This window comes from Eumetopias jubatus, unplaced genomic scaffold (genome assembly GCF_037043125.1).
Source record: "Eumetopias jubatus isolate StellerSeaLion01/CBP00866 unplaced genomic scaffold, mEumJub1_p1.0 scaffold_11, whole genome shotgun sequence".
NCBI classification, from domain to species: Eukaryota; Metazoa; Chordata; class Mammalia; order Carnivora; family Otariidae; genus Eumetopias; species Eumetopias jubatus.
This window is the reverse complement of record NW_028274817.1, coordinates 27,876,873-27,886,127: the sequence shown is the minus strand read 5'-3', so window position 1 is coordinate 27,886,127 and position 9,255 is coordinate 27,876,873. Positions and strand designations below refer to the sequence as shown.

Sequence of the window (9,255 nt, the reverse complement as noted above, 5' to 3'; positions counted from 1 at the left end):
GCTGTGTGGACAGAAGTCAGCCAAGATAAAACCTACTGCTCTTCAGAGCTCCAGGTGCAGACCTAGAGCCAGACCTTTAGCAGGTACCAACATTGGAAATAAAGGATAGCTGTTCTGCCTGTTTCCCTACCTGGGTGCCTTAGATTTTCAAAGGCAAGGTCTAGGTCATTTGAGTCCCTGCCAGCAGTGAGGAGATACTCCTATGGAAGTACTGTGTGCAGACAATACCTCTGGGGCTGTTTCTGGAAGGGTGGGGCTTTGTGTCTACAGGGCCAAATTTTGCCAACCACTTAATAGGCTGATGCCATCAGCCAGAAGGTGGTAGCTTCCTCCCTGAGCTCCTATGATAACTAGGATTGGGAATGACAGAGTTGCTGTGAACTCCTCCAGGAGGTGCCTCTAGCACAAGTAGCTCATGGAATGATGTCTAGGTCTGGCCAGTGAAAGCTTGCAGCGTAGAAGGGCCATTTTGGAGGGAAGCATCTGAGTACAAGCATATTGAACTCCAGGTCAAGCTGGATGGGTAATGCCCAAAGTGTTAGTGAGGTGGCGATCCAAAGTTAGGACTCCATTACTGGCCTCAGTGTGATGAGCTTCTAGGTCTGTAAGCTCTCCAGATTAGAGACTTTGCTTTGCCCCAAACTAGAGAGGAGTTAGAGCTGAAGGCTGAGGGACAAGGCTACCAAGATTTAGAAATCTGCAGGGGAGGAAGCCAGGTAGGCTTGAACCTAGTCTCTTTGGGCATTCTTCCAAGAAGCATTTAAATGGCCCAACTGGCATCCTGAAATCTAGACCCCCTTCTGTTACCACCCCTCCTCCCTTCTCTGGGCAACGAGTTATTTAATAATTAACAATGGGTTAATTGCTTGGAAATGTTTATTTGAACCAAGATTTAAACTTGTTTCCAGGTAAGTATCGGGAGGGTCAGAAGCCTACAAGGGGTAGTTGGTTGCAAAATGGGAATTAGATGGAGAAGGGATCCATCTTGATGATGATGATGATGATGATGGTGATGATGATTTTAGTAATTTCTACACCCAACATAGGGCTTGAACTCATGACCCCAGGATCAAGCGTCTCATGCTCCTCCAACTGAGCCAGTCAGATGCCCCAGGATCCATCTCTATTAATCTCCAATTAGGTAGACTTGTGAAGAGAGCTAAGAATTTCATTGTTCAGTGCCATCAGGAAGTCACTAATTTTATTCTCTCTTCGGTGGTTACCTATTAATTAAGTGGAAATAAAGAGGAGAATATTTGGAGATGGATTTGCTCAGACTGTCTTGTGCCTTGTAGAGTCAATATTCTTGGCTATTAATGAGATCTTGGATAAAAGGAAGTAGGTGCAAAGGGAGGCAACCAGCTAGAGGTATTGCCTGGCTAAGAGCAATACGATGGGCTAGATAGACTCAGAGTATTCTGCCTCTTCTCCTAACTTTTTCAGTGATCCTTTGCTCTGGGTTCTGCAACAGGAGTCTCAACCCTGGGGTTATTCCACCACTATAGACAGAACCCCATGATTTCATATATGATGATTAAGAGTATGGGTTTGGTGTCAGATCTGAGCTAGAATCCCAGCATGGCCATTTATCAGCTGTGTGACCTTGAACAAATTACATAATCTCTCTGTTTCCTCAGCTGCAAAATGGTAGTAATAACAATACTTACCCCTTGATTGTTCAGAGAAATAGATGAATTTAATGCACATAAAGCACTTAGTGTAATGCCTGACAAATAAAAGGTACTTAACAATGAATACTTGTTTCTTTTCATGCTTTCTCATACCAGGAATCTACTGTGGTGGAAAATCCCAATTGCTCTGATGTTGGTTTTTTTTTTTTATGCATATTTCTTCTGATAAGGCTGCTACCAGTGGAGGCTTGATGAAGCCCTGGGCCCTACTTAGGGCGGTGGCCTGGCAGCCCCTCTGTCTTTGACAAGCTCATCTCTACTTTTTCCAATATGGTATAATAGTTTTGAGTATGGGCTCTGGAGTTAGATCTGGTCTGGAATCCCAGCTCAACTATTTCCTGGCTGTATAACTTTGGGCAAATCATTTAACCCTTCTATGTCTCAATTTCCTCATCTAAAAAAAAATAATAATATTAAGTTACCTCATAGGGATTGTTGGGGAGGACTCAATGAGCTGATGCATGTAAAGCACTCTGAACAATGTCTGGCACTGGACGCCTGGGTGGCTCAGTCGGTGAAGCATCTGCCCTCGGCTCAGGTCACGTTCCCCGGGTCCTGGGATCGAGTCCCACATCGGGCTCCTTGCTCAGCAGGGAGCCTGCTTCTCCCTCTGCCTGCTGCTCCCCCTGCTTGTGCTCGCTCACTCTCTCGGACAAATAAATGAATAAAATCTTTAAAAAAAATGTCTGGCACATGGTGAGTGCTCAAAAAGTGTAGCTGTATTGTTGTCTATATTATTATTATTTTTTTAAAGAAAGATGATTTTGGGGGCGCCTGGGTGGCTCAGTTGGTTAAGCCTCTGCCTTCAGCTCAGGTCATGATCCTAGGGTCCTGGGATCGAGTCCCACATCGGGCTCACCGCGCAGCGGGGAGTCTGCTTCTCCCTCTGCCTGCCACTCCCCCTGCTTGTGCTCTTGTGCTCTCTCTCTCTCTCTCTCTCTGTCAAATAAATAAAAAAATCTTAAAAAAATAAAAAAATAAATAAATAAAATAAAGATGATTTTTAAAAAGATTTTATTTATTTGACAGAGAGAGAGAGATTACAAGTAGGCAGACAGGCAGGCAGAGGCAGAGGAAGAAGCAGACTCCCTGCTCAGCAGGGAGCCTGATGCGGGGCTTGATCCCAGGACCCCAGGATCATGACCTGAGCCGAAGGCAGACACTTAACAGACTGAGCCACCCAGGTGCCCCTGTATTATTTTCTTTATCCTCACTCCCATTCTCTCAGCGACCTGAGGGGTGTCGAGAATTCATCTGGCAAAATCATATAAGCAGACACTCAATGGTTTAAGTGCCCCCTCTTCCACTACCATGAAACCAAAGTCACCATTAACTAGTGACAGGTTATAAGTTCTGAGCTATGCCATTTTATTTTTATTTATTTCTAAAAGGATTTTATTTATTTATTTGAGATAGAGAGCATGAGCAGGAGGAGCAGCAGAGGGAGAGGGATATAAGCAGACTCCCCGCTGAGCGGCAAGCCCGACATGGGGCTCAATCCCAGGACACTGAGATCATGACCTGAGCCAAAGGCAGACACTTAACTGACTGAGCCACCCAGGTGCCCCTAAGCTCTGCCATTTTAAAACATGGCTCTCACATTTTTGATACATCTCCCATTGAGAGGTGATGTCTAGTCCCCTCCCCTTGAATCTGGGTTCTGTGAATGCTTGGCTAATAGAATATGACAGAAGTAGCCCTGTGCCAGTTTCTGGGCCTATGCCTCAAGAAACTGGCAGCTTCTTCTTCCTGTCCCTAGGGGTGTTTATTCTTGGAATCCAGTCACTTGCTGTGAGGAGGCCAAACAGCCCATGGAGAGGCTCCTGTGGAGAGGAACTGGGGCTCCTGGCCCTCAGCTCTGGCTAAGCTCTCAGTTAACAGCCAGCACCAACTTGCCAGTCAATGTGAGTGAGCCATCTTGGACGTAGATCCTCCAGCTCCCAGCTGAGCTACCCTAGCTGATACCACATGAAGCAAAGATCAATCCACCTTGCCAAAGCTTGTCCATTGTTGTGACCAGTATGAATGTTGTTGTATTAAGCCACCAAGGTTGGGGTGGTTTGTTATATAGCAATAGATAATCAGAACACAGATTATGGGCAGCTGACCAATAGGTGGGAGAGATCTTTTGGGGCAGGCTGTTCCATGTATTGTGAGCTCTATCTTGCAAGTGGTAACTGGTTCTATCTATGTGTAGGGCTGGCCTTTGACTGAGTTATGGAATGGAATTGTCATGGATGTGGTTATTAAATTTAATGCTTCAGTCTTAAAGAATAAACAAACATAAAATGTTTTTACCAAAATTGTTGGACAGCATTGCACTAAATATTGACCTTCTCCCTGCCAAATTTATTCCTCCCCCATACTCCATATCTCAGACATGATATCATGTCCCATCCAGTTACTCAAGTAAAACACATAGGGGTCATCCATGAATCCTCTCTTTCCCTGACCCCTCAATCCAGTTCATTAGAGAGTGCTGTTAGTTCTATCCTCAAAATGTATCCTAAATCTGTTACTTTTCTCCATCCCCACCATCACAACTCTAGGCCAAATTATCCTTTTGTCTTACTTGGACTAACCTGTATAGGACACAAACTGCTGGTGCATCTTCTCAGATTCTTTTCCAAGGTTCTGCCCACTTTCCAAATTGTGCTGCGGCCATTCCATGTTTTGGCATCCCTCCTGAGCTTTCAGAGCTACAGGGTAGTCTAAATTGAAGCCCTGCACCTGCTTGACTCTCATGTCCTATACACTGAGCCTGTGAGTGCCAAGGTATCAAATCATCTATGGGGATGGGGTCAGGCTTTGTGAGAAGCTGCCAAGGGACCAAATGATGAAACTCGGGAGGGGGAGTCAGCACCTTGCAGTATGAAACTTGACTAGTGGAAATGAGGAGGCATGAGGGTTCCCAGCAGATAAATGTCTCCGATTTCTCCCTTTCTGTCCCAACTCTGAAACATGTGCGCACCTTTTCTTTTCAACCATCTGGAGCAAACATACCCGGCAAGTGACCTGCAGTTGGTGACGCAATGTCCAGTGAGGTCATGCATTGCATCACATTGTTGTTCTACATCGTTCCTTGCCTTACTTACCCTTTCCCCTTGCTTTAGGCTTGCACAACTCCCCAGTGGTTAGGGCTTGAATTCCTGGCTCAGGCTCCATTTTAGAAAAACCAGGCTAAGACATTTGGTGTTAGAAGTGGTTCTAGGAATCACAGACCTGTACCTCTGAAACAAATAATACATTATATGTTAAAAAAAAAAAGAAGAAGATAGCAGGAAGGGAAGAATGAAGGGGGGAAATCGGAGGGGGAGACGAACCATGAGAGACTATGGACTCTGAGAGACAAACTGAGGGTTCTAGAGGGGAGGGGGTGGGGGGATGGGTTAGCCCGGTGATGGGTATTAAAGAGGGCACGTATTGCATGGAGCACTGGGTGTTATATGCAAACAATGAATCATGGAACACTACATCAAAAACTAATGATGTAATGTATGGTGATTAACATAACATAATAAAAAAAAGTGGTTCTAGGAAACAGACTATCAGGATGGGGTTTTAGAGTTGGATTGTTGACCCGTCTAAAAGCAAGAGGGACCCTGTAGGTGGTGTTAAGTGTATGGAAATAGCCCCTGACGCGAAGTGCCATTGCAATTACTCGAGCTTTCACCTGTGGTGTGTGGTATTTTATTGGTATAATGTGGAGGTGCAGGGCAAGATATGGGAGGTCAAGTGGCTGTGGCACTTAATCGATATACAATGTTATTTATAAGGATCTTGGAGTAGAATGGCTGCTTTTGACGGCAGTAGAAACTCTTGCCTCTATGCAACTTTAATGGAGATCCTTATGTCCCACAGCTGCAGGACAGATTGGACTGAAAATCAGGCTCAGGATCTGATAGTAAGGGTGGCAGAGATGCAAAAAAGACAAAATATGCAACCTTGTAGGGTCTGTTTTTTCAAAATCAGATAGGGAATGAGTTGAACCTAGAGATCCAGGATGGTTATTTGGGTGGGTGAATCCAAGTATTAATGAGCCCTTCAGTTTCCCCCTGGACTTCTCTTGGTGGCAGAAGCATCCCCCTTTTCCCTTGCCAGAGGAGAGTAACTTCCCTTTTCATGGAAGCCATGTCAGGATTTCACCTGAAGCAGTTGCCTTGTGAGATGACATTTTTTTCCAAGATGTGCCCCACCACCCTCATTACTTCCAGGTCATTAACCAGAATCATATCTCGGGACAGCTTGGATAGAGTACACATCCTGCTCTGGAAATTTTTTATACTCATTAATAGGGAGAATCAAAAGCAGTTCACAACCTCAAAAACATTATTTGCATGCAAGAAGCCAGATATACACAAAAATACAGACTGCATGGTTCTTTTTAAATGCCTTCCAAGAACAAACAATACAAATCTATGGAGAAAGAAATCAGAAAGTGGTTGCTTCTGGTTGGGCATCAGGGGATTAACTGAAAAGTAAAGGAGGAAACTTTCTGGGGTGATGGAAATGTTGCATATCTTGTTTTGAGTGGTGGATACATGGGTATGAACAACTGTCAAAACTAAGATCTCGGGGCACCTGGGTGGCTCAGTCGGTTAAACATCAACTCTTGATTCTGGCTCAGGTGGTGATCTCAGGGTTGTGAGATGGAGCCCTGCGTCGGGTTATGTGCTCAGCGTGGAGCCTGCTTAAGATCCTCCCTCTCTCCCTCTGCCCCTACCCTGCTCCCTCTCTGAAAAACACCCAACAACTAAGGTCTCTATTTTTTTGTATGTAAATTACGTCAATAAAAAATTAGTTTACCCTTATTTGGCAAGGACACGCTCACTTGGGGCTATTTTAACTCTCATGCTTTTTTTTTTTAATGAAGATTTTGTTTATTTGTCAGAGAGAGAGCGAGCACAAGCAGGGGGAGTCGCAGGGAAAAGGAGAAGCAGGCTCCCCGCTGAGCAAGGAGCCCGATGTGGGACTTGGTCCCAGGGTGCTGGGATCGTGACCTGAGCCGAAGGCAGCCGCTTAACGACTGAGCCACCTAGGTGCCCCAACTCTCATGCTTTCTCTAATAATATTGCATATAGGAAACTTAAACATCCTCACACTCTGCAGAATATCACACTAGCCCACTTCATTGAAGAATATGTTTGCATCATGAATTTCTTTAGATTTGGGGGTCTGGGGCAGAATATCCTCTCTAAGATAAAGGACAAAATACTGTACTTTGCACTCCCTACCACTAAGAAGGTGGCACAGCACTAGTAGATCTTTGGGGATTTGGGATATAACACATGGGAACAGTGCTGTGACCCATTGTCGGATAACCTAGAAGGCTGCCAGTTTTAGGTGAGGTCCAGGACAAGAGAGGGCTCTGCAGCAGGTCTAGTCCACATTATAAGCTGATCTGCCTCCTGGGTGATGTGATTTCTCAGATCCAATGGTGCTAGATTAGTAAGTGTCTGGCCAACCCTTAGGAAAGTCACAGTGTAGATCTGTTTTGTTCTAGAGCAAGGCCATGGCCTTGGTGGCAGAGAACTGTTCTTTTAAAACCACCTCCCATCACCAGAGTATGAGCAATCAGGTTTACCCAGTTCCCCCATAAGCAGTTGATTAAGGAAACTTTCTCTGGAGAAATTGAACAGCTCAGTGATGTTAACACTTAAGGGAACCTACCAAAACATGCCAGAAGGCCACATGTTTGTTCTAACATGCAGCCCACCATTTGGCAAACTCTGCCTACACACAGAGATTCCATTCAGCATTTAGAAGTTCAATTTATTTTTTTAAAGTTTTTATGTAAATTGCAGTTAGCATACAGTGTAATATTAGTTTCAGGTATAAAATATGGTGATTCAACACTTCAATTTAAAATTAAATGAGCACCTGAGAAGCAAATAAAAAGAACAAGAGATAGTTCAAAAATGTAAGAAAGCTTCAAGGGACTTTGGAACTCATTCTGGAACACAATTTTGGTTTTTGTCTTCTAGTCATATGCACTGTGGTGGGAGGTAAGAGTGCAAAGTTGTGAACCTAAGTACCATACCGAAAAGAGGGGACGTGAGTGGCCAAAATGTGGACTGAATATTATATGAAAATACATTCCTATATTTTCTCATATTATAAACAATCCATGTTGTTTCATTTTCTTTAAATTGTGTAAGAAAGAGTATAAATTTTCAGTCAGACATAGAGCTTAGGGCCTTCTCAGCTGTCTTTCTGAACATGCACCCAGTCCTGAGCATGAGTGTGGCCTAGAGTCCCAGGAGTACGTGGAAGCTTTTCAAAGCCCTTATCCTCCAAAGCATCTCATGGCCCAGCCTTTCCTGGGTTGGTCTGTTTTTTGCCCCAACTGTTATCCCTTGACCCAGGTGGTAGCAAATAATTTGTTTGTTCAGATGTTTTTGAGAATCACCCCCTAGGTCGTCTTAGTCTCAGCCCTGGGAGAGTTCTGAGTTAGGCTAAATAAAGGCAAACTTTCCAGGGCAGGGAGTCAGCAGGCAAGTCCAACAAACACACAATTCTTTGAGAATAGGTCTGTTCTGCTCCCTCCAGGACTGGGTACTGGCTACTGGTACCAGGAATGTGGGCTGTTGTCTTCAAGGTCGCTGCTGAGCTGGGGAGCAAGGTTTAGGTCCTGGGTAAGTTAAAATGCCACAGAGCCCTCTTACCAAGATCCAGCAGCTTTTTCTTCATTGAGCATACCCCTGTTTCCGCAAGCTTTTTGATTAGTATCCAGAGTTCTGAAAAAGTTCTTTTTTTTTCTTTTCTTTTTTTTTTTTAAAGATTTTATTTTTAAGTCATCTCTACATCCAACATGGGGCTCAAACCCACAACTCCAAAATCAAGAGTTGCTGCGTGATCCACCGACTGAGTCAGCCAGGTGCCCCTGAAAAAGTGAATTCTGATTTTTTTTTTTTTTGGCCAGTTTATTTGTTGCTTTTGTGGAGGGAGGGACTTTTGGCGTTCCTTACTCTACCATTTGCACAGATGTCACATGGAATATCTCCTTGTCTTTGATGGCCTTGACGGTTTTGGGGAATATTGGTCAAGTATTTTTTAGAGTGCCCCTCCATTAATATTGGCTCGTTTTCTCATAATTATACTGGGACTGTGGGACTTGGGAGGAACACCATAGAAGTAAAGTGCCATTCTCACCACCACATTATATCATAGGTATATACTCTCGACATGACTTGTTACGGTTAAGAAGAACAGAATTAAAGTGTAGTGGTTTAGGGGTTTGGGCTCTCAAGTCAAACACAATAGAATTCAAATCCTGGCTCCTCCAGTTGCTTGAATAAGTGGTGGGACTTTTCTAAGCCTCAGTTTTGTCATATGTGAAACAGGAATGATAATAGTAGTTACTGCATAAGGTTACTGTGGAGAGTCAAATGAGAAAATGCATGTAATTAACATAATGTCTGGCACATAGTAAGTGCTCAATATATGTGAACTAGCGGGGTAAGAGGATGTGTGTATATATGGGTATACACAAGAAAAAAATTAAACATAGTATCAAGAGAATCTGAAGTGGTTTTTATGATATAAAAATGTGCCATAATTTCTC

General features: G+C 43.9%; 1 long non-coding RNA gene across 1 annotated transcript; it reads right to left on the bottom strand.

Moving 5' to 3' along the window:
* Positions 1–858: 858 nt before the first annotated feature.
* LOC114196966 (uncharacterized) lies at positions 859–4,512 on the bottom strand. The gene is made up of 2 exons (XR_003606835.2): positions 4,274–4,512; positions 859–1,223 (listed from the first exon to the last, which is right to left on the bottom strand). It is a non-coding gene; the product is annotated as an uncharacterized LOC114196966 (long non-coding RNA).
* Between the last annotated feature and the right edge of the window lie 4,743 nt (positions 4,513–9,255).